Source organism: Salmo salar, chromosome ssa29, assembly GCF_905237065.1.
Source record: "Salmo salar chromosome ssa29, Ssal_v3.1, whole genome shotgun sequence".
In the NCBI taxonomy this organism is placed as follows: Eukaryota; Metazoa; Chordata; class Actinopteri; order Salmoniformes; family Salmonidae; genus Salmo; species Salmo salar.
Genome location: NC_059470.1, coordinates 3,774,273 through 3,791,956, shown reverse-complemented (window position 1 = coordinate 3,791,956; position 17,684 = coordinate 3,774,273).

Here is a 17,684-nt window from a genome sequence, read left to right as displayed (position 1 = left end):
ATGGCGCCCCACATCAACATATTTTTCAACCAGCACAGGCGTCATAAAATCACAAATAGCGATTCAATAAATCACTTACTTTTGAAGACCTTCCTCTGTTTGCAATCCCAAGGGTCAGAGCTACAACTTGAATGGTCGTTTTGTTAGATAAAATCCTTCTTTATATCCCAAAAAGTCAGTTTAGTTGGCGCCATCGATTTCAGTAGTCCACTCGTTCAACATGCAGACAAAGGAGTCCAAAAAGCTACCTCTAGTATTCGTCCAAACAAGTCAAACGATGTTTGTATTTAATCCTCAGGTACTCTAAAATGTAAATAAACTATGATATTTCATACGGAAAGTAGTATGTTTAATAGGAAAGCAAAATTAGTAAGCGCACACCCTCTCCTTCACGTGCCGAAAGACTGATATTGTTCCGGGATCTCCTCACCAAATCTCCAAATTCTTGCTTGTTTTTCAAAAAACAAATGTTGAATGTTGTCCCACTCCTCTTCAATGACTGTGCGAAGTTGCTGGATGTGACGGGAACTGGAACACACTGTCGTACATGTCAATCCAGAGCATCCCAAACATTTTCAATTGGTGACATGTCTGGTGAGTATGCAGGCCATGAAAGAACTGGGACATTTTCAGCTTCCAGGAATTGTGTACAAATTCTTGCGACATGGGGCCATGCATTACCATGCTGAAACATGAGGTGATGGCGGCAGATGAATGGCATGACAATGGTCCTCAGGAGCTCATTTCGCTATCTCTGTGCATTTAAATTGTCATTGAAAAAATGCAATTGTATTTGTTGTCGATATCTTATGCATACCCATACCATATCCTCACTGTCACGATGGGGCACTCTGTTCACAACGTTGACATCAGCAAACCGCTCTCCCACATGAGTCCATACACGCTGTCTGCTATCTGCCCGATACAATTGAAACTGGGATTCATCCGTAAAGAGCACACTTCTTCAGTGCCAGTGTTCATTGAAGGTGAGCATTTGCGTACTGAAGTTGGTTACTACGCCAAACTGCAGTCAGGTCAAGACCCTGTCCAGCACAAGGTGCACCTGTGTGATGATAATGCTGTTTAATTAGATACTTGATATACCACACCTGAATTACTTTTTTAATTTTTTATTTCACCTTCATTTAACCAGGTAGGCTAGTTGAGAACAAGTTCTCATTTGCAACTGCGACCTGGCCAAGATAAAGCATAGCAATTCGACACATACAACAACACAGAGTTAGACATGGAATAAACAAAACATACAGTCAATAATACAGTAGAACAAAAGAAAACAAAAAGTCTATATACAGTGAGAGCAAATTAGGTAATTTTAAGGCAATAAATAGGCCATGGTGGCGAAGTAATTACAATATAGCAATTAAACACTGGAATGGTAGATGTGCAGAAGATGAATGTGCAAGTAGAGATACTGGGGTGCAAAGGACCAAGATAAATAAATAAATACAGTATGGGGATGAGGTAGGTAGATGGGCTGTTTACAGATGGGCTATGTACAGGTGCAGTGATCTGTAAGCTGCTCTGACAGCTGGTGCTTAAAGCTAGTGAGGGAGATACAAGTCTCCAACTTCAGTGATTTTTGCAATTCGTTCCAGTCATTGACAGCAGAGAACTGGAAGGAAAGGCGGCCAAAGTAGGTGTTGGCTTTCGGGATGGCCAGTGAAATATACCTGCTGGAGCATGTGCTACAGGTGGGTGTTGCTATGGTGACCAGTGAGCTGAGATAAGGTGGAGCTTTACCTAGCTGAGACTTATAGATGACCTGGAGTCAGTGGGTTTGGCGACGAATATGTATTGAGGACCAGCCAACGAGAGCATACAGGTCACAATGGTGGGTAGTATATGGGGCTTTGGTGACAAAATGGATGGCATTGTGATAGACTGCATCCAATTTGCTGAGTAGAGTGTTGGAGGCTATTTAGTAAATGACATCGCCAAAGTCAAGGATCGGCAGGATAGTCAATTTTACGAGGGTATGTTTGGCAGCATGAGTGAAGGAGGCTTTGTTGCGAAATAGGAAGTCGATTCTAGATTTAATTTTGGATTGGAGATGCTTAATATGATTCTGGAAGGAGAGTTTACAGTCTAGTCAGACACCTAGGTATTTATAGTTGTCCACATATTCTAAATCAGAACCGTCCAGAGTAGTGATGCTAGGCGGGCGGGCGGGTGCGGGCAGCAATCGGTTGAAGAACATGCATTTAGTTTTACTAGCGTTTAAGAGCAGTTGGAGGCCACGGAAGAAGTGTTGTATGGCATTGAAGCTTGTTTGGAGGTTTGTTAACACAGTGTCCAAAGAAGGGCCAGATGTATACAGAATGGTGTTGTCTGCGTAGAGGTGGATCAAAGAATCACCCGCAGCAAGAGCGACATCATTGATAAACACAGAGAAAAGAGTTGGCGCGAGAATTGAACCCTGTTGCACCCCCATAGAGACTGCCAGAGGTCCGGTAGGAGGTAAGACGGCTGTAAAATTAAGTTTATTGGTTCCTAGTAAGTACATTTAAGACTAAATTGGTACTACAGTATATGCCATTTAGGAGACGATTTTATCCAAATTACCTTACAGAATCAAACCCACTATGCTGGCTTTGCAAGCACAATGCTCTACCAACTGAGCTACAGAGGACCACTGCCAAGCTGAGGCACACAGTTTTAGTGACATAATCAGTTTTTTGATAACAGATAGATTGATAGATTTAATTGAAATAATTGATTGACTTAATACAAATTGTGTTCTTTACTGACACCACAGCTGACATTGATAGTCATGATGCATGACAGGAGAGGGATGTGACTGAAAGATAAAAAATAGGCAGTGCGCACACACACACACACGCACACACACACACACACAAACATACGCGCGCACACACACACACACACACACACACACACACACACACACACACACACTCAAACCCCCCATCACCCCCTCCCACACAAACACAATAATATCCGCTTTGCAATGCACCAACAGAGGTCGCATTAATTCATCAATTTGATCTGTGGTTCCATGTGTCAAAGTCTGAATGCTAACCTTTCACAATGACAGGAGCATATGGGAATCATGACATAGATAGAGGATAATCTCTTACTGTGGCTTCGGGTTAGAGCCAGAGACAATATCTATGTCCTAAATGGCATCCTATTCCCTATATAGTGCACAACTTTTGACCATAGGCCTATGGGCCGTGGTCTAAAGTAATGCACTATATAGGGAATGAGGTAATATTTGGGGCACATCCAACAGATCTCGCCTACTCATCCCTGCAGGCTGCAACAGGCAATATTGTGGAAGTTTATCTCTGTGGGTCAACATCAATCTACCCTGTGGTTGTGAAGTTTTGGATGGATTCTGCAGTGCTGAACTATAAAGGCTACTAACAGGCATCATATGAAGACATTATTGTATTTTATGTGAAGAGTTTAGTTCCAAAACACTATATATTCAATTTCCCGAAATTATGGTCAATTAGCATTTTTTTTTTTACTTCTGAAATACAATTAGATATATTTGTTTTTTCTAATCATGGAATGGAGATGCAGGGGAATTTCACCCTGGGGGAATCTGGGCTTGTTTTCATCATCATTTCTAGGACAGTGAGATGTGTTTCACACATGATTGCCCAGGAGGAAGGGAGGTTAGGGCTTTGTGCGTGGAGTGATACACTCTATGACGGCTTGTATTGATGGGGGGGATCTAAAAATACATGTAGTCCTGCTTTGTGGCATTTCGCGAAGGCTCTATATTATACTGATCACACTATCTATATGTTTTTGTGGGTGTAGATATGGTTGCCCTTGTTTGATAGAGCCATTGGACGTCTTTCAGTGATGTTTCAGCGGATTCATTGCTAAATATACAGGCAGACACATTTTTTCCAGTCTCTGAAAGACTACAACTTGTGATGGGCGGTGGTTCGTGCTCAGGCCCCGTCCCTCCTCCAAGGCGGGAGAGGGACAGAAGCGGACACTAACAACAATCTTTTGGGCAAAACTGAAAGAGTGTGCTCTAATCTCAGCTCGTTACCTGTATAAAAGACACCTGGGAGCCAGAAATCCTTCTGATTGAGATTTGGTCAAATACTTATTTCCCTCATTAAAATGCAAATCAATTTATATCATTTTTCACATGCGTTTTTCTGGATTTTTTTGTTGTTATTCTGTCTCTCACTGTTCAAATAAACCTACCATTAAAATTATAGACTGATCATTTCTTTGTCAGTGGGCAAACGTACAAAATCAGCAGGGGATCAAATACTTTTTTCCCTCACTGTATATACCTTATAGAGTTTAACTTGTGACATGGCAACTCTTTAAACAACATCTTCCATGGTACCCCACGTTCTAATGTGTTAATTGTTACATGATTAATTGAGTCGGGTAAAAATTAAACATAGCAAGTGGATTAAATAAATAACAGTCATCAGATTAATGAAAGTAAAGTCACAACAAAAATAATAATAAGATCATTCACGTAATGTTAGCTAGCGAGCCAGCCAGCTAACGTTAGCTAGCTAGCTAACAGCACACTTTAACTTGAAATGAAAATGACTTTCTGTCACAATTAGAAAAGTGTAAAATCTGAAAATGTAGCTTGCTAGACTATCTTACCCGTGCTCTGAAATCGGAGTAGATAGCCAGAGCGAATTTACCAGCTACGTCTATCAACAGTTGTTGCAGTGACATTCTATTGCAATGGATACTTGAATAGTGGAGTCTTTTGTTAATTGAAATGCATTCTAGGTGACTACCTCATGAAGTTGGTTGAGAGAATGCCAAGAGTGTGCAAAGCTGTCATCAAGGAAAAGGGTGGCTACTTTGAATAATCTCAAATCTCAAATATATTTTGATTTATTTAACACTTTTTTGGTCAGTACATGATTCCATATGTGTTATTTAATAGTTTTGATGTCTTCACTACTATTGTACAATGTAGAAAATAGTAAAAATAAAGAAAAACCCTTGAGTAGGTGAGAAGGTGTTTCCAAACGTTTGACTGGTACTGTATGTAAATGTGATAAAACCTGGTTTTGGGTTGTCATTATGGGGTATTGTCTGTAGATTGATGAGGGTAAAAAAAAGAATATATATAATCAATTTTAGAATAATGCTGTAACGCAGTGGTTCCCAAACTACTGCGTTACAAACCACTGCGTTTTTAGTCCCGTACCCCTTCAAACATTCCAACTCCAGCTGCGTACCCCCTCTAGCACCAGGGTCAGCGCGCTCCCAAATGTTGTTTTTTTGCCATCATTGTAAGCCTGCCACATACAAACATACAAACACTATACGATACATTTATTAAACATAAGAATGAATGTGAGTTTGTCAAAACCCAGCTCTTGGGAAGTGACAAAGAGCTCTTATAGGACCAGGGCACAAATAATAATATAATAATAATCAATAATTTTGCTCTTTACTTAGCCATCTTACATATAAAACCATAAAAAAATTGTCAATAACTCACCACAGGTTAAGACATGTACAGTACCAGTAAAGAGTTTGGACACACCTACTCATTAAAAGGTTTTTCTTTATTTTTACTATTTTCTACACTGTAGGATAATAGTGAAGACATCAAAACTATGAAATAACATATATGGAATCATGTAGTAACCAAAAAAGTGTTCAACAAATCAAAATACACTGCTCAAAAAAATAAAGGGAACACTTAAAAGAAAATCATGTTAGCAGGCAATATTAACTAAATATGCAGGTTTAAAAATATATACTTGTGTATTGATTTTAAGAAAGGCGTTGATGTTTATGGTTCGGTACACATTGGTGCAATGACAGTGCTTTTTTTCGTGAATGCGCTTGTTAAATCACCCGTTTGGCGAAGTAGGCAATGATTCAGTGATAAATTTACAGGCACCACATCGATTATATGCAACGTAGGACAAGCTAGATAAACTGGTAATATCATCAACCATGTGTAGTTAACTAGTGATTATGTTAAGATTGATTGTTTTTTATAAGATACGTTTAATGCTAGCTAGCACCTTACCTTGGCTCCTTGCTACACTCGCATAACATGTAGTCAGCCTGCCACGCAGTCTCCTCGTGGAGTGCAATGTAATCGGCCATGATCGGTGTCCAAAAATGCTGATTACCGATTGTTATGAACTTGAAATCGGCCCAATTAATCGGTCCACCTCTACTTGGGACGGTTCTGACTTAAAATATGTGGATATCTACAAATACCTAGGTGTCGGGTTAGACTGTAAACTCTCCTTCCAGACTCACATTAAGCATCTCCAATCCAAAATTAAATCTAGAATCGGCTTCCTATTTCGCAACAAAGCATCCTTCCCTCATGCTGCCAAACATACCCTCGTAAAACTGACCATTCTACCCATCCTCGACTTCGGCGATATCATTTACAAAATAGCCTCCAACACTACTCAACAAATTGGATGCAGTCTGTCACAGTGCCATAATATAATAAACACAGAAATACGAGCCTTTGGTCATTAATATGGTAAAATCCGGAAACTATAATTTCGAAAACAAAACGCTTATTCTTTCAGTGAAATATGGAACTGTTTCGTATTTTTTCGAACGGGTGGCAACCCTAAGTCTAAATATTGCTGTTACATTGCAAAACCTTCAATGTTATGTCATAATTATGTAAAATTCTGGCAAATTAGTGAACAGTTCGCAACGAGCCAGGCAGACCAAACTGTTGCATATACCCTGACTCTGCTTGTACTGAACGCAAGAGAAGTGACACAATTTCCATAGTTAATATTGCCTACTAACATGAATTTCTTTGAACTAAATATGCAGGTTTAAAAAAATATACTTCTGTGTATTGATTTTATCCTCTCTAGGGTCGGTGGGACGAAATCGTCCCACCTACGTAACAGCCAATGGAATCCTGTGGCGCGTTATTCAAATACCTTAGAAATGCTATTACTTCAATTTCTCAAACATATGACTATTTTACACCATTTTAAAGACAAGACTCTCGTTAATCTAACCACACTGTCCGATTTCAAAAAGGCTTTACAACGAAAGCAAAACATTAGATTATGTCAGCAGAGTACCCAGCCAGAAATAATCAGACACCCATTTTTCAAGCTAGCATATAATGTCACATAAACCCAAACCACAGCTAAATGCAGTACTAACCTTTGATGATCTTCATCAGATGACAAACCTAGGACATTATGTTATACAATACATGCATGTTTTGTTCAATCAAGTTCATATTTATATCAAAAAACAGCTTTTTACATTAGCATGTGTCGTGTCTTTGGCTATGCCGGATTAAGTGATATGACATGCTAACCTATAAAATTCTCTCTGTAATTAATATTACCTGATTAAGCTAATCATGTAAATGTAATTAACTAGAAAGTTGGGGCACCACGGAAGAACGTTTATAGAGCCGTTATCTTCCGAATAAACTCTTAAAATACTTTGTAAAATATTACTTCGATATCAGTCAATATTAACCCTTATCTTATTTTCAGTCTCATAATGAAAGTTGTAAATTCTTGGCTATCTTCACGAACCCTGGCTAACAAGTTGAATCAGCAATACAAAATTGGGTTTAATTATTTATTTACTAAATACCTAAACAATCACAGAATTACAAATACACCGAATACATATGATGTCATACAGAAAACGTCCTGGTGGACGGAACCTGTATCATGGCTGGTTACACAAAGGAAAGGGGGTTGGGCTTGAATGAAAGAGCGGGAAGACTTAGGAACGAAGAAACAGCAGCTATGCTATCGTAAATACATTATCTTATGCATTCTAAATTACCGCCCATTTGGAAAAGGAAAATGCAATAAATATTTACTCTGAGCTGTGCTTCGGTAGATTGGTCGTAGATGCTGGCCGGGTTGGCCAACAGATCTTCCTGTTTTCGGAAGAATGTCAATGGTGGTCAATTGGATACGTGGTGGTATCTTCGTCTGGTTGTTAGACTGGATCCGTCGTCCGTCCTTTCCTAGCCCACGTCTACAGCGGCCGCTGCTAACTCAACGGCTAGGAAGTATCACTTCTGTAGTGAATAAGCTCAAAGTTCATACCATTCGCCACCAAAGCTCACGCCGAGGTTGGCTTAGTTCTGTACTTGACATGTGTGTCCTTCTAACGTAGAGGCTGCAGACCTCCCGTACTGGAACAACGTGGTTATCTTTTCGTCAAAGGCTTATATAGTGGAGAGGGGGAGGGATGTGTTTCATCGTTTATAACCCCTGTCTCTTCACAGGGGTGGGCCACTGATCAAGCAGGGCACTTTCCTTATGAAAAACCAATTCTCTCATTTGGAAGCTAAAATTACATTTAATATCCTAACAAACAATTCCAATATCAAACATTTCAATTGCATAACAATTCCATGTTACTCTGATAACTAGAGGGTGTATACTTTCTCAGGTACAGTTTATGTCGTCCTGTCATCAGTCATAATGTCTCAGATAACAACGAACTGACATCCATACTCATCACGTTCCAAAGCATATTTCCAACTGGTTTTATTACCAAAATATGGTTCCTTTCCCCATTTGTTTGATGTTCCCAGACTCTCTATATTTAACAGGACAGCAGTCCTTCAGGACAGCAGTCCTTCAGTAGGGTCAGAGAGGGGAAGGGAGAAAGGTATTTATGGGGAAGGGGTCATAAACCTTACCCACAGGCCAACGTCATGACACATGTGACGTTCAGAACTAGCATACCCCCCGCAAACTTCCGGTGAATTTACTAAATTACTCACAATAAACGTTCACAAAAAACATAACAATTATTTTAAGAATTATAGATACAGAACTCCTCTATGCACTCGCTATGTCCGATTTTAAAATAGCTTTTCGGTGAAAGCACATTTTGCAATATTCTAAGTAGATAGCCCGGCATTACAGGGCTAGCTATTTAGACACCCACCAAGTTTAGCCCTCACCAAAGTCAGATTTACTATAAGAAAAATGTTATTACCTTTGCTGTTCTTCGTTGGTTTGGTTTGGTTTGGTTTGGTTCAAAATAATCCATAGTTATGTTCAAATATCCTCTGTTTTGTTCGTGCGTTCAAGACACTATCCGAATGGTAAAGAAGGGTGACGCGCCCGACGCGTTTCGTGACAAAGAAATTCTAAGGGTGTTTTCTATCCAAAGCCAATAATTATATGCTTATTCTAGTTTCCGGTGCAGTAGTAATAACCAGATTAAATCGGGTACGTTTTTTAACCGGCCGTGTAAATACTGCCCCCTAGCCCTAACAGGTTAAACCTCTTACATCTAGACGTTCCGCTAGCGGAACACCTGCTCCAATATCCAATGATAGGCGTGGCGCGAATTACAAAATCCTCAAAAATACAAAAACTTCAATTTTTCAAACATATGACTATTTCACAACATTTTAAAGACAAGACTCTCCTTTATCTAACCACACTGTCCGATTTCAAAAAGGCTTTACAACGAAAGCAAAACATTAGATTATGTCAGCAGAGTACCCAGCCAGAAATAATCAGACACCCATTTTTCAAGCTAGCATATAATGTCACAAAAAACAAAACCACAGCTAAATGCAGCACTAACCTTTGATGATCTTCATCAGATGACACACCTAGGACATTATGTTATACAATACATGCATGTTTTGTTCAATCAAGTTCATATTTATATCAAAAAACAGCTTTTTACATTAGCATGTGACGTTCAGAACTAGCATACCCCCCGCAAACTTCCGGGGAATTTGCTAACAATTTACTAAATTACTCACGATAAACGTTCACAAAAAACATAACAATTATTTTAAGAATTCTAGATACAGAACTCCTCTATGCACTCGATATGTCCGATTTTAAAATAGCTTTTTGGTGAAAGCACATTTTGCAATATTCTAAGTACATAGCCCAGCCATCACGGGCTAGCTATTTAGACACCCACCAAGTTTAGCCCTCACCAAAGTCAGATTTACTATTATAAAAGTTTGATTACCTTTTGTTGTCTTCGTCAGAATGCACTCCCAGGACTGCTACTTCAATAACAAATGTTGGTTTGGTCCAAAATAATCCATCGTTATATCCAAATAGCGGCGTTTTGTTCGTGCGTCCCAGACACTATCCGAAATGGTAAATCAGGGTCGTGCGCATGGCGCAATTCGTGACAAAAAAAATCTAAATATTCCATTACTGTACTTCGAAGCATGTCAACTGCTGTTTAAAATCCATTTTTATGCCATTTTTCTCGTAAAAAAGCGATAATATTCCGACCAGGAATGTCCATTTAGCTAAACAGAGGAAAGAAAACAAAGCTTTCGGTCGACGCGGGCACGAGCCTGAGTCTCACAGTACTGTAACCAGCCACTACCCAAACGCGCTACTTTTTTTCAGCCAGAGCCTGCAAAGCCACGATTCAGCGTTTTGCCGCCTTCTGAGAGCCTATGGCAGCCGTAGGAAGTGTCACGGGACAGCTAAGATCCTCACTCTTCAATAAACAGAGACAAGAAGAACGACACCTTGTCAGACAGGCCACTTCCTGCATGAAATCTTCTCAGGTTTTTGCCTGCCATATGAGTTCTGTTATACTCACAGACACCATTCAAACAGTTTTAGAAACTTTAGGGTGTTTTCTATCCAAAGCCAATAACTATATGCATATTCTAGTTACTGGGCAGGAGTAGTAACCAGATTAAATCGGGTATGTTTTTTATCCAGCCGTGAAAATACTGCCCCCTAGCCATAACAGGTTAAAAAAGTGCTTTCTGGACCGTTTTGTCAATTACACATGTATAAGAACTGTATGAACATACTTTTGACATATTTTATTGACATAATTTTTGTTTGTTTTTGCTTGTACATAAGGCATATGTTTTGTCCATTTGCAATATGATTTCATAGGAAGTCAAAAGTGACATAATTTAAAAAAAAAATTGCCAAATGCCATAGGAAATGTCCAATAATTTTTTGGTCAATTATACATGTATGAAAGTATTGAATGTGCCAAATCAGGAGGTTTGTCCATTTGCCATGTACAATCATAGGAAGTCGGTTTCCAAACCAAAAAGTCAGTGAACCATGTCCAAATGGCATTTATACTGCCCAAATGATATATAACCCTATGTTAAGCCATGAATCAACCTCGATGGTCTGTTTGTCATGTATGATGAGGGAGAAGTGGGACTCTGTTGTTTTTTAACGATTTCTTAAAAAATGTCCAAAATGACCATTACATCACGAATTTGACATGCTCAAAAATAGTTTCGGCTCGATAGGTCATTTGGAGCCCGAGCCCGAGCAGCGACCTTAATTGGTGCTGAAAATCCACTTTCTCAGGGTGTTGCTACGGGGTCCTTGAATGAGCTATCGGATAGAAATGTTGGGGTCCATCTCTATAGTCCGAGGCGGTTTCAATGCACCTAGCCTTGCGACATTTCTAAATGTCACCATTTTCATGATGGTCAAAATGAATTGAACATATTGCAAATGTATGAGGCTGTTTCTCGGTCTGAGAACCTTCTAGAGCCACATAACTCACCGTGCACTATCGACTTGAGCTCTAGAACAGTTTTCTAAAGTTTCTGAGCTCTAGGTCTGATGGTTCTTTGATAGTTCGAACAAAGGTAACTATTGCGGGCTCTGTGTGTCTCTAAGCCCCACACTGTGTCACTCCGTCCTAGCTGTGTGTGTGTGTGTGTGAGTCTTTCTTGGAAATCTGATGGGATAAATGACTGATTTTCAGTTCATGAGGGATACCTAGTCACACATATGACGTTTTGGAAAGATGTGACTTTTTTAACCCTTCAAAACAGCAACTGTGACCCCAATTCAAGGCACTTTTGTATTCCTATGGGGAAAGAAGTAATATTTTCTTACCTTTGCTGATCTTAGGCGGAATGCACTCGGAAGGGCACCCACTTCCACAAGAAATGTTCATTTGTTCTGCAAAGTCTATCATTTATGTCCAAATACGTCCGTTTTGTTGACCCATCCAGAACACTGGTGTGTGGCATGTGGCGTGGACGCATATCCATAGACGAAATGGTCAAAAGTTCCATTACCGTTTGTAGAAACACGTCAAACGATGTTTACAATCAATCCTTTAGTGTATTTTTTAACGTAAAATTGCAATAATTTTACAACCGGACAATAGGTATTCATCCCAGAAGACAAATAAAAAACCAACAAAGTCACGTGCATGTGCGTCATAAGACACCTGTCCTCAGACTGGCCAGTGATTGACTGAGCCACAATTCTCTGCCCAGTAACAGGTGACGGATGAAACCAGTTCCTAAAGATTGTTGACAGCCATTGGAAGAGTTAGGAGGTGCAATGTAAATCCTATGTCACTGTAGTTTTAAGGGATTCAAAAGAAAAACTACATTTCTAATTTCTCCCACTTCCTGATTCAATTTTTCTCAGGTTTTTGCCTGCCATATGAGTTCTGTTATACTTACAGACACCATTCAAACAGTTCTATTTTCTGGGCCAGAGTAGTAACCAGTTTAAATTGGGTACGTTTTTCATCCGGCCGTGAAAATACTGCCCCCTAGCTCCAACAGGTTGGGTTAATGCCACACGGTCAAGGTTAGGCTTGCACAGATCGGGACGACCTCAGGAACGTTCCTGAGGTCGAATTGTGCTTCTAACACTAACGGTTCTCTCGCTGTCACCCAAAAGCACTTGAAATTTAGGGCCAGGCTTCATTTTGGGCCTACTTTTATTCAAGGTCGCTGCGCTCAGACCGAGCGAGCTACGGTAAAACGGGGCATCTCGTTGAACTCGGCACAGCCTAGAGATATTGGTAATGCCATTGCAGGCTCTGTGTGTCTTTAAGCACCGCACTGTGTCACTCCATCCTTGCTGTGTGTGTGTGTGTGTGTGTGTGAGAGAGAGAGAGCTTTTCTTTGACATCTGATGGGATAAATGACTGATTTACAGTTCATGAGGGTTGCCTAGTCACACATATGAAGTTTTGGAAAGATGTGACTTTTTAACCCGTCAAAACAGCTACTGTGACCCCAATTTAAGGCACTTCCAGTTGGCACAGGAAGCTTAGAATCGACACACGTTGTCAATGGGGTAGGCTTTCACAGAATCCTAAGTTTTAAGTCTTTACGTTAAGAATTGTCTGATCTACACAGGGTTGAATTGAGTGATTTTCACTATCTGCAGGTTGGTTATATCAAAACACCTTTAGGGTGTTTTTAACAACTTCCGGTTGCTCCAGGAAGCTTAGAATCGACACAGGTAGACCTCACAGTAGCCTGATGGATTTTCATCGAAGACAGTTTCATAAGGCATTTACCATCACGAATTTGACATGCTCAAAAATACTGCAGAAATGCATAATTGACTGGCCCGATGAACTCGGGATGGCCGGGCAGTGACTGTGGTTCCTCTCCATCGCTCGTTGTGTTGATTTCATCATGTCCATTTGGTGATGTTTTTTCACTGTTGAATCATATTGCAAATGCGCGTTACATTTGCAATATGTTTCAATGGGCATTTTAGCATCACGAATTTGACATGCTCAAAAATACTGCAGAAATGCATAATTGACTGGCCCGATGAACAAGGGATGACTGGGCAGTGACTCTGGTTCCTCTCCATCGCTCGTCACCCCCAAAGCATAATGTTTCCACCTCCATGTTTGACAGTGGGGATGGTGATCTTGGGGTCATAGGCAGCATTCCTCCTCCTCCAAACACGGTGAGTTGAGTTGATGCCAAAGAGCTCCATTTTGGTCTCATCTTTCCACAACACTTTCACCCAGTTGTCCTCTGAATCATTCAGATGTTCATTGGCAAACTTCAGACGGGCATGTATATGTGCTTTCTTGAGCAGGGGGACCTTGCGGGCGCTGCAGGATTTCAGTCCTTTACGGCGTAGTGTGTTACCAATTGTTTTCTTGGTGACTATGGTTCCAGCTGCCTTGAGATCATTGACAAGATCCTCCCGTGTAGTTCTGGGCTGATTCCTCACCGTTCTCATGATCATTGCAACTCCACAAGGTGAGATCTTGCATGGAACCCCAGGCCGAGGGAGATTGACAGTTCTTTTGTGTTTCTTCCATTTGCCAATAATTGCACCAACTGTTGTCACCTTCTCACCAAGCTGCTTGGTGATGGTCTTGTAGCCAATTCCAGCCTTGTGTAGGTCTACAATCTTGTCCCTGACATCCTTGGAGAGCTCTTTGGTCTTGGCCATGGTGGAGAGTTTGGAATCTGATTGATTGATTGCTTGCTTCTGTGGACAGGTGTCTTTTATACAGGTAACAAACTGAGATTAGGAGCACTCCCTTTAACCTGTTATGGATAGGGGGCAGTATTTTCACAGTCGGATAAAAAACGTACCCGATTTAACCTGTTTATTACTCCTGCCCAGAAACTAGAATATGCAAATAATTGTTTGATTTGGATAGAAAACACCCTAAAGTTTCTAAAACTGTTTGAATGGTGTCTGTGAGTATAACAGAACTCATATGGCAGGCCAAAACCTGAGAAGATTCCAAATAGGAAGTGCCCTCTCTGACCATTTCTTGGCCTTCTTCAGCCTCTTTATTGAAAACAGACGATCTCTGCTGTAACGTGACACTTTCTAAGGCTCCCATAGGCTCTCAGAAGGCGCCAGAATGTTGAATGATGACTCTGCAGTCTCTGGCTGAAAAACAGTAGCGCATTTGGATAGTGGTCGATCTGAGAACAATGAGATGGGGGCGCGCGTGCACATGAAGAGTCCATTTTACATTTTCAGTCTTTGAACGAAAACGACGTCTCCCGGTCGGAATGTTATCGCTATTTTACGAGAAAAATCGCATAAAATTGATTTTAAACAGCGTTTGACATGCTTCGAAGTATGGTAATGGAATATTTTGATTTTTTTTGTCACGATACGCGCCGGCGCGTCACCCTTCATTACCCTTCGGATAGTGTCTTGAACGCACGAACAAAACGCCGCTATTTGGATATAAATATGGATTATTTGGAACCAAACCAACATTTGTTGTTGAAGTAGAAGTCCTGGGAGTGCATTCTGACGAAGAACAGCAAAGGTAATCCAATTTTTCTTATAGTAAATCTGAGTTTGGTGAGTACCAAACTTGGTGGGTGTCAAAATAGCCCGGCCATCACAGGCTCGCTATCTACTCAGAATATTGCAAAATGTGCTTTCACCGAAAAGCTATTTTAAAAATCGGACACCGCGATTGCATAAAGGAGTTCTGTATCTATAATTCTTAAAATAATTATGTTTTTTGTGAACGTTTATCGTGAGTAATTTAGTAAATTCACCGGAAGTATTCGGTGGGAATGCTAGTTCTGAACATCACATGCTAATGTAAAAAGCTGTTTTTTGATATAAATATGAACTTGATTGAACAAAACATCCATGTATTGTATAACATAATGTCCTAGGAGTGTCATCTGATGAAGATCATCAAAGGTTAGTGCTGCATTTAGCTGTGGTTTTGGTTTTTGTGACATTATATGCTAGCTTGAAAAATGGGTGTCTGATTATTTCTGGCTGGGTACTCTCCAGACATAATCTAATGTTTTGCTTTCATTGTAAAGCCTTTTTGAAATCGGACAGTGTGGTTAGATAAAGGAGCGTCTTGTCTTTAAAATGGTGTAAAATAGTCATATGTTTGAAAAATTGAAGTTTTCGAGGAGTTTGTATTTCGCGCCACGCCCTATCATTGGATATTGGAGCGATGTTCCGCTAGCGGAACGTCTAGATGTAAGAAGTTAAGAGTGTGCTCCTAATCTCAGCTCGTTACCTGTATAAAAGACACTTGGGAGCCAGAAATCTTTCTGAATGAGAGGGGGTCAAATACTTATTTCCCTCATTAAAATGCAAATCATTTTATAAAATTTTTGACAGGCGTTTTTCTGGATTTTTTTGTTGTTATTCTGTCTCTCACTGTTCAAATAAACCTACCATTAAAATTATAGACTGATCAATTTTTTGGCAGTGGGCAAACGTACAAAATCAGCAGGGGATCAAATACTTTTTTCCCTCACTGTAAGCAGACAATGAAAGCTTGTACAATATTCAAGGATTGCATTTTTCTAAAAACAGGTTATAGTCTACAGTAGAACAGTCAGAACAGTAGGCAAAATTAAGAGGGGTAAATAGACCAAATTATTAGGGTGAGGCACATGGGCTACTAACATCTTACTACACTTAGTATTACTTTCTTAGCTACAGTATTGTCACGACTTCCGCCGAAGTCAGTCCCTCTTCTTGTTCGGGCGACCGGCTTTCTAGCCACCGCCGATCCACTTTTCATTTTCCATTAGTTCTGTCTTTGTCTTACACTCCTGGCTTCATTCAACCAATTACTTGTTTATTATTTAACCCTCTGTTCCCCATGTTGTGTTTGTGAGTGATTGGTTATTGTATCCCTGTCCGTCTTTATGGGCTAGTGATGTTACTTTGTAAATTTGTCTTTTTGAGTAAAGTACGTTGATTACTCATATCTGCTGTCCTGTGCCTGACTCTCTACACCAGCTACACACAGGACCCTTACAAGTATACATATCTTCCTGGCATATTACGTAATTTATGAAGCAGCATACAATACATTTTTGGACTCCCATTGTTGTGCTCGGCTCACTTGAACAGGAAGGTGGCGCAGCGGTCCTCCAAGTTAACAGTTCTTTTGAGCGCGGCACAAATCATGCTTCATTGACAGCATGGCCAATGTTGAATGTTTATCATTTTAAACTTGGAAAACATCCCCTTAATCCCAGATTTGGGACCACACAGCCACCAACACTGATTTATTTCAAACTACTGATTGAATTTGCTTTTTCTAATTTGTTGTGTAATGTTTATGTCCAATGGCCGATGAGCACCGATACGTTTTATCTATTATTTCTCTTCGTATAATAAGGATTAAAAAGGATTTTCCAGTAGATTGTTGACTTGATTCACGATGGTGACTGCTAGCTAAGATTGTGAAAGTATGATGTTGACATGATCAGTCTTATCAAAGCTACTCTACATATAACGTGATTTGACGTCATTTTATCTGTGGCCGATGACCTTGAGCCTTCTTGGATGGGCACTTCTATGGCAGCAGCCGAAGGGCTAGAATTTTCAATGTCTCCTCTTACACTTGGCAGTGACGTAGAGTCCCCATGAGTGATAGAACACTGAGCCAATCACAGCGCAACGCTCCGTATTTTCTGCTGGCCCCACCACCACAGAAAGCACTGAGCTAGGCTTTAAAACATGCATTTTGGAGCTGCCTTAACTCAAGAAAACAAAAAAAAGACCATGTTTGTATGAGGCTTTATTAACCTCTTACATCTAGACGTTCCGCTAGCGGAACACCTGCTCCAATATCCAATGATAGGCGTGGCGCGAATTACGAATTCCTCAAAAATACAAAAACTTCAATTTTTCAAACATATGACTATTTTACAGCATTTTAAAGACAAGACACTCCTTTATCTAACCACACTGTCCGATTTCAAAAAGGCTTTACAGTGAAAGCAAAACATTAGATTATGTCAGCAGAGTACCCAGCCAGAAATAATCAGACACCCATTTTTCAAGCTAGCATATAATGTCACAAAAAACAAAAACACAGCTAAATGCAGCACTAACCTTTGATGATCTTCATCAGATGACACACCTAGGACATTATGTTATACAATACATGCATGTTTTGTTCAATCAAGTTCATATTTATAT